Source organism: Amyelois transitella, chromosome 8 (genome assembly GCF_032362555.1).
Source record: "Amyelois transitella isolate CPQ chromosome 8, ilAmyTran1.1, whole genome shotgun sequence".
In the NCBI taxonomy this organism is placed as follows: Eukaryota; Metazoa; Arthropoda; class Insecta; order Lepidoptera; family Pyralidae; genus Amyelois; species Amyelois transitella.
Window position 1 is genome coordinate 899,310 of NC_083511.1, and position 24,174 is coordinate 923,483.

At 34.9% G+C, this 24,174-nt stretch overlaps 1 protein-coding gene across 1 annotated transcript in view; it reads right to left on the reverse strand.

The window, feature by feature from the left end:
• LOC106137362 (uncharacterized) overlaps positions 1–24,174 on the reverse strand; it is a 221,204-nt gene that overhangs the window by 86,017 nt on the left and 111,013 nt on the right. Inside the window, exon 5 of the mRNA XM_013338174.2 lies at positions 5,022–5,050. The gene's annotated coding sequence lies outside the window, so the exon portion shown is untranslated. The remainder of the gene's footprint in view (positions 1–5,021; positions 5,051–24,174) is intronic.

Below are 24,174 nucleotides of genomic sequence, written 5' to 3' on the forward strand. Positions count from 1 at the left end.
AATGGGAAATTAACTGCATTTTCTTATTATATATATTTGCTATATGTATAAAGCCAGTATATATGCGTAGTCTAATTGAATAATAAAAGAAAAGCCAACATTTAAATTATTATTTTAAAAAAATATATTTATCCCAATTATTTATTAAAGATTTAAGAATGGCAATGCTGCCAGCCTTCTGAGCACACTCGCGCAAGTTGATGCTATGCAGGGACTGTACAATTTGTAAATTAAATTTAAGTTTTTAATTTCCTTTTTAAAAAGTAGTTTTAGTTTTAATTTTGCTTATACCATAATGTTAATAAATTGGTACAAATATATATAATAAAATCTTGAATACCCTATAGTTCAAAAACTAAAAGATATCATTTAAATTACTAATTCAATAAGTTTGATTTTGAAAAAAAATTTAAGTTATGATTTAAGCAAGGTATAATGTCACACGTATTTTTAGCATACGTCAATTAACTTTAATTTATTCCATGGTCTCTTATACCCATTGAATATTCATGGATGCAGAAACATGGAAAATTGCATGTCTGAAAGGCGTTCCATTTTGCGGAGCTGCGAAAGAAAAGTCGAATAAATCAAAGTTAAAAATAAAACAAAGGAACGGTGTTCCGATCGTGACAAAAGTAGTTGACTTTATTTTTATTTAAAAAGAAATGCTTATTGATTTAGTATTGTGATCGGCAAGTAACTTGACCTCCTTGACCTATAACTCTATTCCTAAATACCTATAACTTGACTTTAAAGAGAGAAAAGTGAATAGGCATAATCTGAGCAAATTTACCACCTAAGACCTCGTCTTGTATATCATTCATGTAGATTGAGGTCAAATGCACCAATCTAAAAAAAAAGATGTAGTCTCTGACTAAATCTTCTAGAAAAAGGGTATAATCATCATGTTCATATCTTAAATACATGCATAAAATCACGCCTCCTTCCCGGTGTTCCCATTTCCACTTGCCACGATCCCTGCATACTTCTTTCGCTTCATCCACATAAGTCCATAACTCTCTTCATGCAGGCTCGTCGGTTTCGGGTACTCTTTACCTGACCTTTCACCAGAACTTCTGCGATTTGATCAAGGTATGTTCGTTTAGGCCTTTCCACTCCAACAGTCCCATTAACACTCCCTTTGCATATTCGCTTATGCTGCAGTGTAGTTTGTTCCGCCGCTTCTTCTACACATGCGCTTTGGAAGCGGTAGTAGTTATAATTAGATTTAAGTGATGTGACGTCAATAAGTGATACCTTTTATCCAAATTTGAAATAAATCTAATCTATTCTAATCTTAGTCGACCTGCTTTCATTCATACTCTCGACATCACATCAGTCCCTTTTATGTTCTTTCACATCATATCTATCATTCATATCTTACCGTTATTTAATAAAGTAATTAAAGTATGACAGTTTATGTAACAGTTATTATACAGGATTTCTATAATTGCGTCTTTATTGATTTGATACTAATTATTAAAATCATTTACTGATGAATACAGGTAAATAATCATGTGTTTGAATACGAGTACATTCAACTGATAGATATTAATATTGTTTTTTTTTTCAAGTATGCTTTGATATTTTCTGAGAAAAATCGGTAAATATTTGATGTTTACCGATTACGATTACGACTGCATTTTATTGCAAATGTTATAAAAAAATGAAATAAAAAACCATGTTCATGATACATTCTTCCTCCTGGCTTTAGTCCCGGTTGCATCCTCACTACTCTGGAGAGGAGCCTGGGTGTGCCTTTGACTATGGATCTTAGATTGGATGAGTAAGATTCTTACAAGAAGCTACTCTAATCCGCTCATTGTCCAAAACCTTTGCAAGTAAACCTTACCAGTATTGGATCTATGGTTACACATCCAGTTGTCTGAATGAGCTGGTTTCCTCACGATGATTTTCCTCACCGTAAGAGCATCGTTTAGTATTCAAAATAGTTCTCTTTTGCAACTAGTGAATGAATATTTTCAAATTCATGTAAACTTTGAAAATAGTCATTCTCTAGTTGCAAAAAATAAAACAATTTGAATGTGGAAAAAAACCACAACTAGTTACCAAAGAGCGAAAGATAAATCACTTGTAACTGGTCAGGTAAGTCTAGTTACCAAAGTGAGTAAACACTTACATTTACTCATGAAAAAAAATAGGGAAATATTATTCGTAGGTACATAATCGCTAGACAGAACAGGTCTATCTGAAAGTATAATGCAATCCTCAAAATCAATACACACATATCGTCGCCAAACACGCGATTGTAAAATTTAAACCAAACGTTATGCACCCTCGTTGGAAGATTTAATCTATACGTACGATAATAACACAACGGATTTGAAAGTTCAATAAAAAAAACGAATGTAACTATGATTACTATCCAAGCCAATTAATGCTTGTGGTTCCCGGCACCAATACAAAAAAGAATAGGACCACTACATCTCTTTCCCATGGATGTCGTAAAAGGCGACTAAGGGATAGGCTTATAAAATTGCGATTCTTTGGGCGATGAGCGATGGGCTAGCAACCTGACTCTATTTTTATCTCAATTCCATCATTAAGCCGAACAGCTGAACGTTGCCATTCAGTCTTTTCAGGACTATTGGCTCTGTCTTCTCCGTAAGGGATATAGACGTGAATGTATGTATGTATGTAACTATGATTTCTAGTCAATTTTTGGGTACTATGGTCCTCGGCACTTTAGAGTAGGACCCCTCCGTCTCTTTCCCATGAATAAAAGGCGACTAAGGGCGTAGGCCTCTTCATGAATGCAGGTTTACCATGATCCAATATGTATATAGTTAGGTTTCTCCGCAAATGTTGCATTCATGTCAAAACCTTAATTACCCAATTCAAGATTATGGTCACAAGGTATGCCTTTGTTTAGAGAAGAGGCTCCTGTCTTACCCGTTCTCTTGACCTGACCTTGCGCAAGGGCGTCCAGTTACACGTGCACAAAACAAAATAGCTTAGAGGAAAAAAAAGGAGCCGTGTGGTTCCCGGCACCAATACAAAAAAGAATAAGACCACTCCATCTCTTTCCCATGGATGTCGTAAAAGCCGACTAAGGGGTAGGCTTATAAACCTGGGATTCATCTTTTAGGCGATGGGCTAGCAACCTGTCACTATTTGAATCTCAATCCTATCTTAAAGCCAAATAGCTGAACGTGGCCTATCAGTCTTTACAAGGCTGTAGGCTCTGTCTACCCCGCAAGGGATATAGACGTGATTATATGTATGTAAGTATGTAGGTATGTATGAAAATAAAGGAAAATTTGAAACACCGCACACACGCCTGGCGGTCATCCAAATCACGCTATATATCATGTGCCAAAATTTCCACTGGGATTTGAACCTTGGACTGGGAACGTGCAACTGACTTATCGAAGTATGTGAAGTTATTGAGCATTTACTTTTATGACTGCGCTCGCCGTGTGCCGTGTGGTTCCCGGCACAAATAGAAAAGGGCGACTAAGGTATTGGCTTATAAACTTGGGATTCTTCTTTTAGGCAATGGGCTAGCAACCTGTCACTATTTGAATCTCAATTCTATCATTAAGCCAAACTGCTGAACGTGGCCTGTCAGTCTTTTCAAGACTGTTGGCTCTGTCTAACCTGCAAGGGATATAGACGTGATGATATGTATGTATGTATGTATTGCGCTCGCGTAGACCTCTATTTGTCTTTTTCTATCATGCATCTCTCTCTTTCATCATATCGCACTCTCAATTTCATCATATAAGTGTCACATGCTGAGAAATGATTAAGCAACTTGTCCTTTGGGTCTTTCGGAAGGATCATTTACATTAGACATATAGAACTGGTTATTATTTTATCATGTTTCGAGAAATAAATTAACCATTTACTTATGGTAAAGGGTCAGGTCAAAAGTACCCGAAACCGCCGAGCTTGCATGAAGAGAGAGAGATCGTGGCAAGTGGAAAGAGGTAGTCTCTGCCTACCCCTCCGGGAAAGAGGCGTGATTTTATGTATGTATGTATGTATGTATTTACTTATTCATTCTATGATTTTACCAATACGGCTAACAATGAAAAATAAAGAGGAATATTTGCATCGAACTGGCATTGTAGACAATGACACATACAAGCACGTTTCTCATATTGATAAGTAGTTTATTAATAAGTATTTTTTCTAATGTAAGATTTATTTTCTGACAAACTAAAACATAAAAGTAAAAAAAAAGATTACAAATAACAAATTGTACAGTTCCTGCAGCATCAACCTGCGGGAGTGTGCTCAGAAGGCTGGCAGCATTGCCATGTTGAATTCCAATGCTGATTCTCTGAGTCACAAGATGCCACAGTCAGATTTTTTCAACAATTTTGTTAATATTTATAAAACTCCCTCTTTTCGACAGTAGGTTCCGAAGGGTACGGAAATCGTTCCAACAGACGCCAAAGATTTACATTACCCAAAGTAGACGCGAAGTAAACAGTAATTTTGTTTGCAAAATGTTTTGTTACAACGCGTATCTTTTGTGTATGTGTATTTGTGACACTCGAATACAAAATTCCCTTAACAAGAAGCGAGTGTTGTGAAAGATGGTTGAATTCAATTATTTATTACGAGAATTCTTCGTCAATTCGATTATACTTATTGTTGTGAGCTAATTTTAAATTAGATGTTGAATTATGACGGCCATAACTTAATGCCCTACATGTTTCCACTTGCCACAATCTCTGCACATTTCTTTCGCTTCATCTACATTCATAACTCTCTTCATGCAAGGTCGTCGGTTTCGAAAACTCTTGACCTGACCCCTTTGCCAGGAGGTCTTTCATTTGATCAAGATACGTTTAATTTTATTTGCAGTAAATAAAGTTAATAATTTAGACAAATCGTATACCTTATATCAAATTTTTTGCATGTAAATATTAATCTTTGTTATTATAATATACTTAAATCGATTAGCAATCTTTCTCTCTTTTCTCAATTCGACCTTTTTTTTCACTTTTGAATTACATTTCTTTTGTCTTAAATAGGTAGATACTTACTTGATTGTCTCTTCTAATGATGATTAAATCTGAAACAAAAATAAATTTGTTACCCAAATGTTATAATATTTCAAACTTGGGACAAATTACTAGAGACTTAATTCTATTTTCTCGACAAATAATCAATACGGATTATGTTCCCATGCAAAGGTTGCGGAGGTCAGATGATCGCTTCCTGTGAATACCTCACTCAACCAATGCAGGATCATAGTTAAAGGCATACCCCGGGCTTCTCTCCAGAGTGGTGAGGATGCAACCGGGACTAAAGCCAGGAGGAATAGTAATCATTCATTTTATCACATTAATCAATAACTAGCTTCGTTCGCCTTATCTCTATTTAACTAATCATGTTATTCCAATGTCAAGCTAAATTACTGTAAAGTTTTTACGAGTATGTAGTGGAGTGTAGTTTTTGCGTAAAAGTGTAACAAACACACACACATGCTTACAAACTTTCTCATTAATAATATTAGAAGGTTAGGATGTAAATTATATTAAAACCTTTACAAAGTGCCGTGTGGTTCCAGGCACCAAAATCGAAAAAGAATAGGACCACTCCATCTCGTTTCCATAGATGTCGTAAAAGGCAACTAAGGGATAGGCTTATTAACTTGGGATTCTTCGATAGGCTGGCAACCTGTCACTATTTGAATCTCAATTCTATCATCAAGCCAAACAAGACTGTTGGTTCTGTCTGTCCCGCAAGGGATATATAGACGTGACTTATGATATGAATCTTTACAAACACCGATACAATTCCACGTATAAAATCCCAATGGTCCCAATTCATCTCAATTCTCGTCCACTGCCAGGTAATTTGGGTCCCGGACACACATTTAATGAAATAAGAGATCGTGCCAGTGATATTATGCACGTTGTAAAGGTTAAACAAGGTAGCAAAATGGCAAGGGAGAATAAAATGATGTTTTTGATATGTGTAAAACGTTAGCTTTAAATATTTACATGTCGATTTTTAATACATACTTATTTCTTTCTATAAATATTTGCCCAACGTATGCTAATGTAGGTGACCTGCTATTTACAAAATATACACTTTCTTAATTCTTAATATTAATATTATTTAGGTTGTAATTATAAAATATAAATGTGTATAAACAAAATAGTTAAATGTATAATTGATATATACACATTCAATAAGGTAGGTAGGTAGGTCAACTACACTAATAACACTTCAGTACATAAGAGTAAATTAATTTTATTTATTTTATTTTCTTCTGTTTTATTTTATTTGGTAAACATACAGTCATATATCTTGTACAAAATCTCATTTAGTTACTTTAATTAATGTTAATTTAATCTTTATAAAATAAAAATGGTTTAATTGTCCCGTTCAGTCCTTTTCTTTAGTTATTACGTATGTAAAATGGTCTTAACCTATTTTGAAACAGTAGGTGTGTTGATTTTTTATATTTCAAAAGTTGTTGAAATATGGATGTAAACAAAACTTTAGAAATTTACACAGTACAAAATACAAACAAATAATAAAAATCAAACTCCTGAAACCTTGAATTTTTTTTTGAAGTATAGAACTGCTACATCTGATTTGTTTAACATCTTAGACCCTAGTTTAAGTTTGGCCTAACTAAGGTAAATTATACTGAAATAAATACGTAAGAAATACTATATTATAACTTAAAAGTAGTAGTAAGTAAATATTAGGTAAGACAAACTCTTCACATAAAATCGCTTAAAAATTTCCACATTTACACTGTCAGTTTAGATAAAAAGCACCGTATCAGATGATCCAGGATTCAAGCCGATAAAAATTGCTTGATACCGGCACCCGAAAACGATAATCAATGGATTGTCCATCGATCGATTCCCGGGAGACTAACGACTCTAGCTGTTGGTAACAAGAGTTCGGAAAAAACTCACTCAGTCATAATATATTTTTGGATAGCAATACTACTGTGATTGGTGCAACCAAATTTAAAGGGAATGAAATGTCTAAGTAATTCTACATACATACATATAATCACGTCTATATCCCTTGCGGGGTAGACAAAGGCAACAGTCTTGTAAAGACTGATAGGCCACGTTCAGCTATTTGGCTTTAAGATAGAGTTGAGATTCAAATAGTGACAGGTTGCTAGCTTGTTACTATTTGAATCTCAATTCTATCATAGAGCCAAACAGCTTAACGTGTCCCACATCGCTCTCTTCAAGATTGTTGGTTATCTCTACCCCGCAAGGGATATAGACGTGACTATATGAATGAATAAATAGATACGATAGAGTTGCCAACACACCTAGTGGTTTTAAAACACGCTCCTTTCATCGTAAAACAACCTTCTAAAAGCTCACTCAAGTGAAGCTTTGAGCTTCAAACAATACGGCTCATTACAAATTTAAATTTTCATTTTAACTTCGCCGATATCAGAATTGTTTTATGTCAAAAAGTAAGTTAATGCATAGCAAATGCAGGCGTGTCGCTCATTTACCCAAAGTGAGCTTTGAAAGCAGTAACTTTAAGGTAGATACCTACATTAGTTTTAAGAATAGACCAAGTTCTGAACAGATCGGGTTTTGTTGCGAAATGCTGTAAGTTCAATTATAAATTATTATATGTAGTAGCATACATACATACATATGGCCACGTCTATATCCCTTGCGGAGTAGACAGAGCCATCAGTATTGAAAAGCAGTCTGAATGGCCAGGTTCAGCTATTGGTACAGAATTGAGATTCAAATAGTGACAGGTCGCTAACCCATCCCCTAAAAAAGAATCCCAAGTTTGTGAGCCTATCCCTTAGTCGCCTTTTACGGCATCCATGGGAAAGAGATGGGGTGGTCCTATTCTTTTTTGTATCGGTGCCGGGAACCACACGGCACATGTAGTAGCATATAATAATTACATTGGGGATCACACGTTTATTACATAGAGTTTAAATTTTGTACAGAATTTTTAATAATACATGAAACTGCTTCGCGTAAGACTAAAAGCATTCGCTTTATAAGTTGATCCTCTTGTAAAACAAATGGTTATATCACAGAATTATTTAGTACCAATAAGAATAGCTACCTATTATTCTTTTTGATATGGGAATAAACGCTAATATCTATGCTTCATGCCATACCAGGATTATAGATATATGAGTAGTAAGTATATTCCCGAACTTTTCACTATATTTATAACAAAGACAAAAGATGGCAGGCATCGATAGGGTAAATCACATAAAAATATATTTCAGAATTATTTTCAGATACCTTCTAATTCACTTCAAAGTCGTGTTTGCTCTTAATCCATTTTGCTACCATCTATTGGTCTTCGATTAGTAATATTAAATTGGATATTCGATCTTCAAAGCAATGAATCAAAGGCTTATCTTTCGTTTTAATATCCATTATTCCTTTTCTGCGGGTAACTGGGGTGGAGTTGGGTTATTTTTACATTATTATATTTATAAAAGAGAAAAGGTATTTGTTAAAGCTATTTTTACTCTGTTGCTGAATGGTTACAACTGCGCCCCCGGGGCCCGGGTTACGAGTTCTATACATACATACAAATGGTCACGTCTATATCCCTTGCGGGGTAGACAGAGCCAACAATCTTGAAAAGACTGAATGGCCACGTTCAGCTATTTGGCTTAATTATAGAATTGAGATTCAAATAGTGACAGGTTGCTAGCCCATCGCCTAAAGAAGAATCCCAAGTTCGTAAGCCTATCCCTTAGTCGCCTTTTACGAGTTCTATCTCTTTTGAAAAAAATAATTCACTAATTATGAGTCTAAAATTTATGTCTAAGTAATTATTAGTGACGTATTTATTTATCTTTGTCAATTTTCATCATCATGTGTCTTAGTTGCCCAGGGTCTGCCCATACCACGATCCAGTGGGTAAGTCAGATTATTTGACAGAAAGTCTCTCATCTGAACTTCAGAACGTTTGCTGGAGGGCCTAACTCATATTGGATTATGTTTATACATTCATTCACCTGAATGTGCACGTTTCCTCACGACTCCATCTCCTTCCCATGGATGTCGTAAAAGGCGACTAAGGGATAGGCTTACAAATTTGGGATTCTTTTTTAGGCGATGGGTTAGCAACCTGTCACTATTTGAATCTCAATTCTATCATTAAACCAAACAGCTGAACGTGGCCATTCAGTCTTTTCAAGACCTTTTCCCTTACAGTTCAAGGTTAGTAGAGCAACTCCCATTTGACCTTTGTTTGCCGAATTACTGGGTAAATCTGAACCCGCTTCGATCATGGTACACATTCAGTCAAAATGGAGGTTTCATGACGAAGTTTTTACTAACAGTAACAGCATCAATTAGCATTCAAACATAATATAACACGAAACATTTGTGTTAAACTTTCGTACATAAGCTTATTATCTCAAAACAACATTTAACACCCCTCCATTAGTGTTGTGGGCTAAAACTAGCTGAACCAGGAGCAAGATCTTGTGTTCAGCGGCTGCGAATTAAAATGGCTCACTTACAAAGACTGCGCTAAAGGATGCCGAGGCTCAAATGGCGGTTTTTGTAGGCGCGGTACGGTCTGCAGGATAATTTTTAAGAAAAAGCAATATTCACACAATGAGACGTGCATAGTAATCCACATTACACATTTGTAACTAGAATTAAGTTTTGGGTACTATAATACCATTGTTAAAGAAGAGCGTGGCTTTCTGATACAGGTGTTTCTCACTTAATACAAGGTCACAAATACTTGTTTATACTGTACCACTTTGTTAAAGTAATGAAATATTTTTCATTTTCAATGGTAATAAAGAAGGAAAACGTAATGTAATGAAAAAAAGCATGCAATGTACGGGCAATGGTTACATATTTTGCGAAAAAAAGAAAATTAGAATAAGAGGATGATGATTAAAACTGTCCTTAAAAATTTAACGTTAAATATAAAATTTAAGTTAAAATTTAAGCAAAAAAAAATTCAATTTTATCAACGTTTTCAGCTGTGCGTATATAGAGACATCTTTTGGGTTCATTTTAAGGTACCTAATATTTTTAATAAATTAACTAATTTAAGGTCGATGTATAATTTCATTTGTTTCAGAATTTCCGATGAATAAATTGTGAGTGTCAAATGGTTTTCTTCCCATACGCAGATTAGGAAAAGTCAATCAAGGAAAAAAAATTAGAAAAAGCTTGTCTTAAACGAGGTAACCTATCAGCACATTCAAATATTCTATCGTTCAAAGACATCTATTGAGTCTTTTGACTATTAACTCTATCTACCCCTGAATGAATATGGATGTGAATATTTTTTTTCATTACTAACTTCTTCTGCTGTCCGTACTATCGCTGAAAAGAACCCATTAAAGTGGGGTTTTTATAGAAATGTCACCCATTCGAGGTAAAGCGTGCCACTGAGGCTCCGTTACGGTGGGTACACGATCTGAATTGTAGAAGCTAAGTGAAAATAGGTGGGTAGTCAACTATTTAAAGAAAGACGCCTACCTCTTGTAAGGTAATTGTACTCTTTTGCTTACCACGATTCTTAACGTCGGCAAGCGAAACTGCATTGTTTTTTCACTTCCATCCTTTTATTGCTTCATTCATATTAATGCCGTGTGGTTCCCGGCACCAATAGAAAAAGGAATAGGACCACTCCATCTCTTTCCCCGTGGATGTTGTAAAAGCCGACTAAGTGATAGGCTTATAAACTTGGGATTTTTCTTTTAAGCGACAGGCTAGCAACCTGTCACTATTTGAATCTCAATTCTATCATTAAGCCAAACAGCTGAACGTGGCCTATCAGTCTTTTTAAGACTGTTGCCTCTGTGTGCCCCGTAAGGGATGTAGACGTGATAATATGTATGTATGTTCATATTTATCAACCTTTTGATACGAACTAGAAATAAGTACTCTTAATCTGATCTTTTACAATAACGACATAAGTCTGATCAATATTTTCAATAACCTGTTTACATTAATCCTTTTTACATACTAATGTCTATTCATCCCAATATAATTTTCTAATAACAGACTTATTAGTCTGCCTACCCCACAAGGGATATAGAGGTGATAATATGTATGTATGTAGTTCAAATTCTATAATGGAAACTGTACGCTTGATTAAACATACAATGGAAATGTCGAAAATTTTATCTGAATCCACAATATATTATTTGAAAAGGTACGGTAAGACAGGTTTAATAGCTGTAGGAAATTATAGTAGGTGTGATAATAATCAAATTCCAAATCTTACGGTGAGGGAAAACACCATGAGGAAACCTGCACATTCAGGCAACTGGATGTGTAACCATGATCGATTCAATACGGGTTAAGTTTACCTGCGGAGGTCAGATGGGAGTCGCTTCGTGTAAATGACTCACTCAATCCAGGATCCATGGTCAAAGGCATACCCCGGGCTCATCTCCAGAGCAGTAAGGATGCAACCGGCACTAAAGCCAGGAGGAAAAAGTGATAATTATCAAATTCAAAATTTTTATTCATTATTATAGGATACTTCATATCGCTTAATCCTAATAGTCAAAACTTTTGGTTTCACAACATTGGTTGACGTCAAATAAATAACTTAAAACTAAGTTTACTGCCGCTCCCAAGGCGTCAGTGCAGAAGAAGCGGTAACAAACTGCACTGCAGCATTTTCTTCAACAACGTCAACTTCACAAATATCCAAACTTAGAATGTGGACGAGAGAATACATTGTTCAGATATTTATATATATATATATATATTTAATTCAATTGTTCACATGTTTGAGCTCTCATGCTGACCTGGTAGCTGCTTCTCTTCCAGTGAAGTTAGTTAATGTCAATAAAGGGACAAACTAATACATTTTTAGGCGTCAGTGCCGTGTGGTTCCCGGCACTATTACAAAAAAGAATAGGACCACTCCATCTCTTTCCCATGGATGTCGTAAAAGGCGACTAAGGGATAGGCTTATAAACTTAGGATTCCTCTTTTAGGCGATGGGCTAGCAACCTGTCACTATTTGAATCTCGGTTCTATCATTAAGCCAAATAGCTGAACGTGGCCATTCAGTCTTTTCAAGACTGTTGGCTCTGTCTACCCCGCAAGGGATATAGACGTGATCATATGTATGTATGTATGTAATACATTTTTAATTCAGGCGATTTGCTAACAACATGTTATTATTTCAATCTCATTTATATCATTAAGCCATACAGTAGCCTTTCAGTATTTTCAAGACTGTTGCCCCTGTCTACCCCGTAAGGGATAAAGACGTGATATATGTTTGTGTGAATAAACACTGGCTTTTAACGTCAATTACAAAAAGGCTGAGTAATGACTATTAGACATGGGGAGCCATTTAAAACTTTGAGTAATTAATGTAAAAATAATAGGTAGGGCTCTTTTGTTTAACGCCTTTTGTATTTTAGTATACACTAAATACTCGTAGTAGCTTCTGATTTATTTTTCGGGACATTTAACTTTTGATGATGACAATTTGACTGATTTACTTGATTTGTTTTAGTATTGCACATTAATTAAATAAAAAAGATTTTCATAATTCCTTCGGTGGTCAGTAGTACCTATATATTTTTTAATATTGGCATGATAAGAACTTATGTAATAACTTAAGACAGAAGGTCCTTTAAGTAGAGACTAAATAGATTAACCGACTTGGTATTACATGGATCTCACAACTTTTTACGGTAGAAAGACTGAGCTGCGAGACTTGGGGTTTTTTTACTGGATGTTTTTGATGGATTCAATTAGTTCAGAATGACGCATACATACATTTAATAATTTTTAACATGTATATTTTAATACTTTACAAAAAACCAGTACCTAAACAAAACCAATATGACCACCGCGGATCAGACAGAATTTTGTTTAATTTTAAAAATGTATCATATTGTATATTAATTAATTTAAATGTGCCGTGTGGTTCCCGGCACCAATACAAAAAAGAATAGGAACACTCCATCTCTTTCCCATGGATGTCGTAAAAGGCGACTAAGGGATAGGCTTACAAACTTGGGATTCTTTTTTAGGCGATGGGTTAACAACCTGTCTATATAACTATTTGGTTTAGTTGACTTGAATCTCAATTCTATCATTAAGCTAAATAGCTGAACGTGGCCTTTCAGTGTTTTCAAGACTGTTGGCTCTGTCTACCCCGCAAGGGATATAGACGTGACCATATGTATGTATGTATTAATCTAAATTTACAACATTTTTTAACTACAATGAAAGCAATACGGCACCTAGTCCTACATAAATGTCCCTTCATTAATCATACCACGTGTTACCTACTGATCTGTTTCCCCCTGGATGACTGATTTCTAAGGATCATACACACGATACAAAGTCTTAAAGTCCAGCCATGCGAGTAATATGAGCATCTGTAAGATATATTGATGACTTTATAGTTGAATGGGCTTACATCTTGTACGAAATGAATATCCGATATATTGTTGTCTAGTGTTCTTTTATGTATTAAAATCTATCAAAGGCATATTTGTTACAAGCAGTAGTTTTGTAGGAAGTATGCAGAGTTCGTGGCAAGTGGAAAGAGGTAGTCTCTGCCTACCCCTCCGGGAAAGAGGCGTGATTTTATGTATGTAAAAATGTGCCGTGTGCACCAATAAAAAAAAAAAGAATAGAACCACTCCATCTCGTTCCCACGGATGTCGTAAAAGGCGACTACGGGATATGCTTATAAACTTGGGATTCTTCTTTTAGGCAATGGGCTAGCAACCCGTCACTATTTGAATCTCAATTCTATCATTAAGCCAAACAGGTAAACGTGGCCTATCATCAGTGTTTTCAAGACTGTTGGCTCTGTCTACCCCGTAAGGGATAGAGACGTGATCATATGTTTCTATGTATATAGTACTTTTATCAAAATTAACATTTTAGTTTTTTTACACTCCAGATTACGAAGTCACAAAGGTAAAGTTGAAACCGCAGAGCTGATTTCGCTAACGTTATGATTTATGTAACAAGTTCTTAAGTTGTAAATCCAATCGAAGGAATTATTAATTTGGGATCCTCGTTTTAGACCTTAAGAGACTCTCAATCTTTACACTGGCCATGTGCCTTCTTATTTCGCTTCATTCTTGCATACATACATTCATACATACATATGGTCACGTCTATAACCCTTGCGGGGTAGACAGAGCCAACAGTCTTGAAGATTGAATTGTCACGTTCAGCTATTTGGCTTAATGATAGCATTGAGATTCAAATAGTGACAGGTTGCTAGCACATCGCCTTAAAAAGATTCCCAAGTTTGTTAGCCTATGCCTTAGTCGCCTTTTACGACATCCATGGGAATGAGATGGAGTGGTCCTATTCTTTTTTGAATAGGTGCCGGGAACCACACGGCACTCATGCACATTCATCATTATCTCCACGCATGCCTCTCTCACCAGCAGATCCCCATATTTTTTTTTTCATTAAATAACTTTTTTCTGATGGGCCTGGGTCTTGAATGTTTATCTATGTAAGTATTTATTATAAAATATGATATCGTTGAGTTAGTATCTCGTAACACAAGTCTCGAACTTACTTCGGGGCTAACTCAATCTGTGTAATGTGTCCCGTATATATTTATTTATTCATTTGTCAGTCCAAGAGATGAACCGATAAATCAATCCTGAACTATATCCCATTTGTCCTGTTCCAGACACTCAATTAAGGCTACTCAGTAGTAACAAATTAAAAAGGCAACCACGCGCTCCTGCAGGCATTAATTCTGCCAATTATTGCCTCGCGCGAATATAAATGAGGCTATTTTCACGTACAGATTAAAATGCAATTAATTAATACTAGTGCCGTGTGGTTCCCGGCACCAATACAAAAAAGAATAGGACCACTCCATCTGTTTCCCATGGATGTCGTAAAAGGCGATTAAGGGATAGGCTTATAAAATTGCGATCCTTTTTTTTTTAGGCGATGGGCTAGCAACCTGTCACTATTTGGATCTCAATTCCATCATTAAGCCGAGCAGCTAAACGTGGCCATTAAGTCTTTTTCGGGACTATTGGCTCTGTCTACCCCACAAGTGATATAGACGTGACTATATGTATGTAAATAATACTGGAAAGGCTTTTACATATTTCTTGTAAAATGGAATCAAAACGGAACAAATACTTCTTCTAGTCAATCTGTCTTGATACGAATTAAAGCCAATCAGTCAATTTATCGTGCCCTTTGAGCTGTTGGCTCTATCCACCCCTTAGAGTATAAGGACGTGCTATTTTGTGTGCGAGATCGAATGGCTTTGTTTAACTCTGCCAAAAACTAACAAATCTTTAACCTAACATTTCATGTCGCGATTTGCTTGTCTTAAATATCAACCCGTAACTTAGTTATTAGTTCACGAATACTTCGTGAGCAATCCCCATCAAAGAGAAAATTGGAAACCTTAATTTATCAGCTAGCGTTCGGCCGTGGCTTCGCCCAAATTACTTCCAAACTTGTTAAGGCATTTATGTTCCATTAATTTTAAGATGGTCTACTGATTTTCGTCGAGTTTTAGACTAACTTCCTATTGTGCCGTGTGGTTCCCGGCACCAATATTAAAAAGAATAGGACCACTCCATCCCTTTCCAATGCATGTCGTAAAAGGCAACTAAGGGATAGCTGCAGTGTAGTTTGTTCCGCCGCTTCTTCTACACATGCGCTTTGGAAGCGGTAGTAGTTATAATTAGATTTAAGTTATGTGACGTCAATAAGTGATACCTTGTATCCAATTTTGAAAATAAATCTATTCTATTCTATTCTATTCTATTCCATAGGCTTATAAACTTGGGATTCTTCTTTTAGGCGATAGGCTAGCAACCTGTCACTATTTTTGAATCTCAATTCTATCATTAAGCCAAACAGCTGAACGTGGCCTTTCAGTCTTTTGACGACAGTTGGCTCTGTCTACCCCGCATTAAAACGAGATATTATGTTTATAAATTGGTCATGCAACAGGTTCGCTCTTTTATATACACATGAGACAACCAAGCATAAGACAACATGCTAGTGGTCTATAGATTGTGTTTATTGTTCAAGTAAATTGATATTCAAGAGATCACAATTTTCCTTAGACAAATCACGACCAAAATTCACATTAATTATCACTAGGTCATCCCTTTTCACCGAGGCTTTCGTCATAAGCTCGTCCTCATAAGATACAGCCTGAAATATTATCATCCTTTAAAGGTCATTACGTTAAATGAGTTCGCTTTACAATTTCTTAAATCGACTTTAATATGAATGCCTTCAACTTCAAACTAACATGAGAGAAGATACAATAAAGAGATCAAATTGACTGTTAGCATGGTGGGTATATTTATATATCTATAAAATTCTAAAATTTTTATTCATTATTATACGATACTTCATATCGCTTCATTATAGTCAAATCTTTTGGTTTCACAATATTGGTTGACGTCAAATAAATTACATAAACCTTCTAAGTAGCCTAAGTTTACAGTCGCTTCCAAAGCGTCAGTGCAGAAGAAGCAGTAACAAACTGCACTGCAGCATTTTCTTCAACAACGTCAACTTCACAACTATTCAAATTTAGAATAAAAATGTGGACAAGAGATTACATTACACAATATATAAATGTTTGCCTATAATTTCGCACATTTCAATAAGATTGGTTCATAAGATAATGCGTAAAGAGACAACAAACACACAAATAAACTTACTTTTATAATACATATAAGTTAGGCTAACTCAAATATCAGGAAGGCTAAGCAGTGAGCAAGTATTGTTTAAGAGATGCCGCTTAGCAATTAAGGGAAACTTAAGCATCACTTTGCACGAGATTTTAACTGCAAAAGACGTTTCTTCGTTTAGTTAAGTTATTACGGGAAAATGTCTTTGAAACTAATTTCAGCGAATTATTTTAATGACGCTTTTGATCTTATCCTGTTTAATGTTTTTTTTTACATAAGAAAGCATGTCAAGTTTTAATATCATATGAGATAGTAAGAAAGAGTTACAAGATTCAATGGTCAGGTCAAAATCTTTAGGTATATCATTGAAGGGTGATAATTAAAAATTTGACCTAACCATTGAAAAACTAAAGTTCAGAGAAGATTTCAATCATTACATTAAAATGCAGTCGTAGTAACGGATCTCGGGTTTTAAAGTATTCAACCAATTAGAGAAAGTGGTGTAGTATTAATATAATATGTTAATGCACAAATATATGAAGTAAAGAATTTTTGATAAGTATTGTGCCGTGTGGTTCCCGGTATTTCTGAATAGGACCACTCCATCTATTTCCAAGGATGTCTTAAATGCCACTAAGGGATTAGCAAATCATTTTTTATAACCGACGGGCTAGCAACCTGTCACTATTTAAATCTCAATTCCACCATAAAGCCATACAGCTGAACGTGGCCTTTCAGTCTTTTCGACATTGACGGCTCTTTTTACCCCTTATGGACTAAAGACGTGATAATATACGAGTATATGTATTTTGCAGCTTCTAATAACTCCCGAAATGTCTACTGTAAGTAAAAAAAAAACAGGTCAGTTATAATCAAAAATCATGTTACAAAGAATTTACTCTACATTGTATACATACTCATGAGGCTTCACTTCATGAATCACATTCTTTCTTTCATTTAGAAAATTCCTTACATGTTAGAACAAGACATGCATGGTATGTAATTACTATCCCACTTTGACACGAGACTGTTTTTTACACGTTCACTTATATTGAAAGATGTTTTCAGAATTATATTATCATTCTTGTAAAATATTTTAATTATAAAAATGTTATGTCGTAATTAATTTGTTTAAAAAGAATGTCTTTCTAAGCATTCTCCTTAGTTCTCAGTCGAAGGAAGTACATTTATTTATTTTATAACTATATACCTAACTGACAACATACATACATAAAATCACGCCTCTTTCCCGGAGGGGTAGGCAGAGACTACCTCTTTCCACTTGCCACGATCTCTGCATATTTCCTTCGCTTCATCCACATTCATAACTCTCTTCATTCACCTAACTGTTAAATTTGCAATAAAGATATTACAATCAAACAAACAAAATGGCTTGAAAATTAAAATAATAATACGAAAAATTTATTAGTAAAACAATCTTTAAAAAGTTCAGAATACCTTTTATTACGGAAGAGCTTAATGTTAAATAAAAGATCATAAGTAATATTTTAAGTTATTCTACTATACTTGTCAGCTACGTACAGTATACTGCACAGATTCTTTCAAATACTTGGAATATTTTTTTGATAGTACATTCACACAGACCTTCTCATATACTACTAAAATTTTAATACAATGCTTTGAATCTATCAATTAGCACGAACAAAGTTTTCGATCCGTAATTAAAATATCCGGAGCTTCATAAAAGGCTAAAAGCTAATTTCAAATGAAACCAAATAGAAAACTAAAATTAAACCCTATCACAACATTACAGGGTCTATAATTCCATAGTTTAACCTATTTTAGGGTACGAAGGCCAATGCTAATAAAATTTGCAAACAAACAGTTTTACCTCAAATAAAACAACATAGTGTAAAATGGAATAAGGCTTTCAGTCCGGAATATATTGCTTTAGGGTTCACTTAGCGGCGGAATCTGTAACTATCTTTTTATGTAGGATTTCCCTTTGAAAATCGTTCCTAAACATCGATTTTCAAGAATCTAATGGAGATTAGTCGATTATAGTCGACAATAATAATTATTAATTATAAATTTCTATAAGGATTCACTATGACGCTATCGTGTTTCTTCCTATACGAGTATATCCGAAAGAGGTTACTAACATAATAAAATAACTTCAAACATTTTTAAGTGTTCCACATGACACTTGGATACTATATTTCATGGACACCGAACTTTGAATCCAATAGTGGAAAACGCAATTGAAAAGAGATAGATGTTTACGACTTCTGTGGTGCAGCGGTAGAGCGCTCGTCTTGTGACACCTGTGGTCCCGGGTTCGAATCCCTGCCAGGGCATGATGAGAAATGAACTTTCTCAACTTGGCCTGGGTCTTGGCTGTTTATCTATATAAGTATTTATATTTTTTTTTAAATATGGTATCCTTGAGTTATTATCTCGTAACACAAGTCTCGAATTACTTCTTAAATTCTTCTTTTTATTATTACAAAAATCTAAATATAAAAAAATACGACGACTCTGGTTAGATATTATCATAAACATACCGTAAACAATTTTAAAACCCTATAATTTTAATCATTTTACTCTCGAGATAGTAATGTTATGTACTAGCAGTGCCCGCGACCTCGTCCGCGTGGAATAGTTATTTTGGGCATCATTGAAGCCCTCAAGGATGAATAATATTCCCCGTTTTTTTCACATTTTCCATTATTTTTTTGCTCCTTATAGTTGCAGCGTGATGTTTTATGCCTAAAGTCTTCCTCGATAAACGGTCTATTCAACGCAAAAATAATTTTCAAATAGAACCAGTAGTTCCTGAGATTAGCGCGTTCAAACAAACAAACAAACACTTCAGCTTTATAATATTAGTATAGATTATAATGAAATAATTATACGCATATTGCACACCTTAACCGCTTTACACAGTAAATCGTAAGAACTATTAACTCTAAAAAGGCTTATTATTCTTATTTTTGTTCCACTCGTGTAAAACCCTCTCGACCCGAGCAACTATAACATTCAGGACTTTCTCATGGACATGAAATGCTAATAAAATGGTATCCTTCCCTTAGATCCCTAATTTAGTGGTGTAGCGCAAGGGATCAGTGATCTATGAATTCTGATGTTTACCCAAGAGAGACGGGGCTCGCCTAAGAAAATTAAATTTTGGCCCGTGCGACGGAAAATGTAATTTTCCTGCATCATTACGCTGGACTAGACAGTGCGAAGTGTTGCAGCCTTAACTCGGTTTTGAGTAAAATTTTAGCACAAAAAACAACAAAAAAGACTTTATAATTGATCGTGAAGGGCAGATGTGTTTGTAAAATATATGATATTATCTTATTTAAATACATATTATCACGTCTATATCCCTTGCGTGGTAGACAGAGCCACCACTCTCGAAAAGACTGAATGGCCTCGTTCAGCTATTTGGCTTAATGATAGAATTGAGATTCAAATAGTGACAGGTTGCTAGCCCATCGCCTAAAAAAGAATCCTAAGTTTGCAAGCCTATCCCTTAGTCGCCTTTTACGACATCCATGGGAAAGAGATGGAGTAGTCCTACTCTTTTTTGTATTGGTGCCGGGAAACACACGGCACGGCATAGAATAATAAACGATTTCAATAAACGCAATTTCAGTACATATAATCCACAACCCAAAAGAGCATTAACAAATATTTACCCTGAAACAAAGGAAAAACGCCGTATAAAAACAATTACCCGATGAAACGGAAAGATATCGGGTATTCCGCGAGGCGTGCGCCTGACATCCGACCTCCGATATTAATAAAAACAATTTGGACGAGTCTCATGACCGGACCTGATTGAAATATTGATGCCTAGATGATAAATTGAACTGTGTGACTTGTTGTATACATATAGTCACGTCTATATGCCTTGCGGGGTAGACAGAGATAAAAATAGTAATATTGATTAGCCACATTCAGCTTAATGATAGAATTGAGATTCAAATTGTGACAGGTTGCTAGCCCATCGCTTACAAAAGAAAAACTAGTTTATAAGCCTCATCTTTTACTCGCCTTTAACAACATCCGCGGGAAAGTGATGGAGTGGTCCTGTTCTTTTTTCTATTGGTTCCGGAAACCACACGGCACGGTGTTACTTGTTCTAGATAAATTAAAATCAAAAACATGAAGTTCTTAATACTTAAATTTTAGTTTGGGCGTGAAAATTAGCCAGTGAACCTAACGCTATTGAGACCACGAACATCTTCTTTGTTCTAGCGTTAATCTTGGTACATCCTCACCTCTCATAATAGAATGGAAGGCACGGTGTGCATCCTTTACTAAATTCTATACTAATATTATAAAGCTAAAGAGTTTGTTTGTTTGAACGCGTTGAATCACAGGAACTACTGGATCGAATTGAAAAATTCTTTTTGTGTTTAATAGACCATTTATCGAGGAAGGCTTTAGGCTATTTATCATCACGCTGCAACTATAAAGAGCAAAGAAATAATGGAAAATGTGAAAAAAACGGGGAAAATTATTCCTCCTTGAGGGCTTCAATGATGCCCTCAAAAGGAATAATTTTCCAAAATAACTATTCCACGCGTACGAAGCCGCGGGCGCAGCTAGTCCTAAATAGGATAAGTATGGTTCTTTATGAAGCAACCTTTGCTGGTAAACCTGAACTATAATAGAACCCAGGATATAAGATCTCACAGCAATGAAATAACGAGTTTGCAACCATCTTTAGACAAAAAAAAATCACAATAATATGAGCAAGCTGAGTATAATGTCTATTAGCCCCATTTGTAGACTCTAATTCTCATCCACGTTCACCTGACATTCGGAAATGTGGCCGTAAATTTTCCCTACACGTACGCCCTCTAAAATATTACCCTAGCTAACTTTATATTCTGACTCTGTCCGTATTTAAATTTCGCATCTGTTGGCTAATGGACTCGTATTTTGATATTAACGTAACTTAAACTAACGTAACGTAGCTAAAACGAGCAATTACCAATCCAATATTCACTTCACATTTTATTTTTTTTAATGTATTTCAGAGCTGTTTACTAAGCTTTAAAAGTAATGAGGTTTTTGATAGATTAAAGTCCTAAAAATCTAGGTGTCGACTCTTGTCTGAGCACCGCAACCTCTGCAGGAAGAACTAAACCTTATTGGATTATGGTTACACATTCAGTTGCCTGAATGTGCAGGTTTCTTCATAATGTTTTTCTTCACCGTTAGAGCTTCAATTATCAATTAGTATAATGTGTCAATGTACATAACTCATACCGCCGAGCTTGCATGAAGAGAGTTATGAATGTGAATGAAGCGAAGGAAGTATGCAGAGATCGTGGCAAGTGGAATGAGGTAGTCTCTGCCTACCCCTCCGGGAAAGAGGCGTAATTTTATGTATGTATGTATGTACATAACTCAAAATGAAATATTGGTATATAGCAGGGGTTAAAATAACCCGTGTATCATAATCATGCTTTTTTTATACTTTAACCGTTTGACCCTTCCCATAAAAAATCCTTTTAATTTTGCATACAATCAAATACCGGCATTACATAAAATCTTAATGGGTTTGTCCAAAATTACAGAGATTGAAGCGAAAAAATCCAATCGCTATCTCCAAATTAGAGTTTTCCAATTTACACAAAACAAAGTTAAAAGCCATTTTTTTTGTAATTTCATCACGTATTTCGTGGGATCATCTGTTGTGTAGGTAGGTACTCCATTGTTATTTTAGATCACAAAATGCGTAAAATTTATTTAAATTAAAAGGGTAAAATAAAAAAAAAGCAAGAAACGAAAATTTTCACAGATTCCCGGAAAATATTACGAAGGTAATTAAAAAAAAATCTTAATTACTTGCTAGGTACTTTTAAAATAAGAAAATATAGAAGCAGAAAATTTTATTTGATGAAAATTGTACGTTCCTAGTTGACTTATTTTTTAGCTTTCGCTTCCTAACCCTTTTATTATTTGTATTCCGTTGATAGCCACGCTCGAACGATCAGAGGCCATTTTCCTGATGTTTTCCCGCGTAATTAAATGTCCGTCGGCCATTTTGTTCAAATAAACAAACGCCTGTGAACGATGAAGTCATCGAGGCACGTTTAAAAATAAAATTTTGACTTTGTTTTTTTTTATTTACTGCTTTGTATAATTAGGTTTTATAAATTACTACTAACTACTAATAAATTTTTACTGTATCACCTTTTCATAAAAACTGTAACATCTAAAATCACCATCACCAGGAAAAAAATAGTTACAAAATACGCAAAGTACATGAAATTAAAAACAAATCTCTAGTAAAAATACAAACGTTAAAATCTTGAACATTTAACTTCAAGAAACCGCGTTGGAAACCACAACCAATTGGAAATTTCCAAGAAGTTTCATTCAATTTCTTAAACTTCTTAGAATTGAATCCCAACTTTAAAATTGTATAAGATTACACATTACGAAGAGTAGAGAGCAATTTTCTTAGCGCACCTGAATAATATTTTATACTTACCGTTGTAAAAATGAAATTAAGTAAATTGAGAGTTTCTGACTTTTATAAATTGGTGATTGAAACCTTGAAATGAGCGAAAGACTTTTTGAAAATTACACAGACATAAATATGATGCAGATTAAAAAGAAGGATGAAGAAATAAGTGTCATCTCTATAACCATTTGCATCCATATAACAGAGACAGCAGTCTCGAGAGATTCATAGGCCGAGTTCAGCTGTTTGGCTTAATGATAAAATTAAGATTCATATAGTGACAGGTTGCTAGCCCGTCGCCTAAAAGAAGAATCCAAAGTTTATGAGCATATCCCTTAGTTGCCTTTTACGACATCCAAAGGAAAGAGATGGAGTGATCCTTTTCTTTTATATTTTTATTAAAGGCGGGAACCACACTGCAGTCTATATCCATTTAAGTTCTTTTAATTATAATGTGCGCACGAAATCATTTTTTACGTGTGTGCTAAATTTTGGTTCAATGATTAAAGTAGGTATTAAAGGAACAAAGTAACAATTTTCACATTTACAATAAGATGAAATGCGATTAATAAATTGTAATTCAGGTTTCTATACAGACAACTGTTCATAAAAGTGTGTAAGTGCCACATTATCATAACGCCTTACTCCGAAAGATAATAAAAATTATATATATATTTAATGGGTATATGTCTTATTTGTATTTTTTATCTTGTGTTTTAACTTAATTATCTAGTTCTTTTATTGTTTGCCGGTTGATTGGTAGAGATACCTTCATGGGATAAATCCGCTATTGCAAGTGATTTATTTCTATATAACTGTGTTAATTTATGTGCAATAAAGATATTACATACATACAAAATTTCATACATACATATGGTCACGTCTATATCCCTTGCGAGGTAGACAGAGCCAACAGTCTTGAAAAGACTGAATCCCCACGTTCAGCTATTTGGCTTAATGATAGAATTGAGATTTAAATAGTGATAGGTTGCTAGCCCATCGCCTAAAAAATAATCCCAAGTTTGTAAGCCTATCCCTTAGTCGCCTTTTACGACATCCATGGGAAAGAGGTCCTATTCTTTTTTGTATTGGTGCCAGG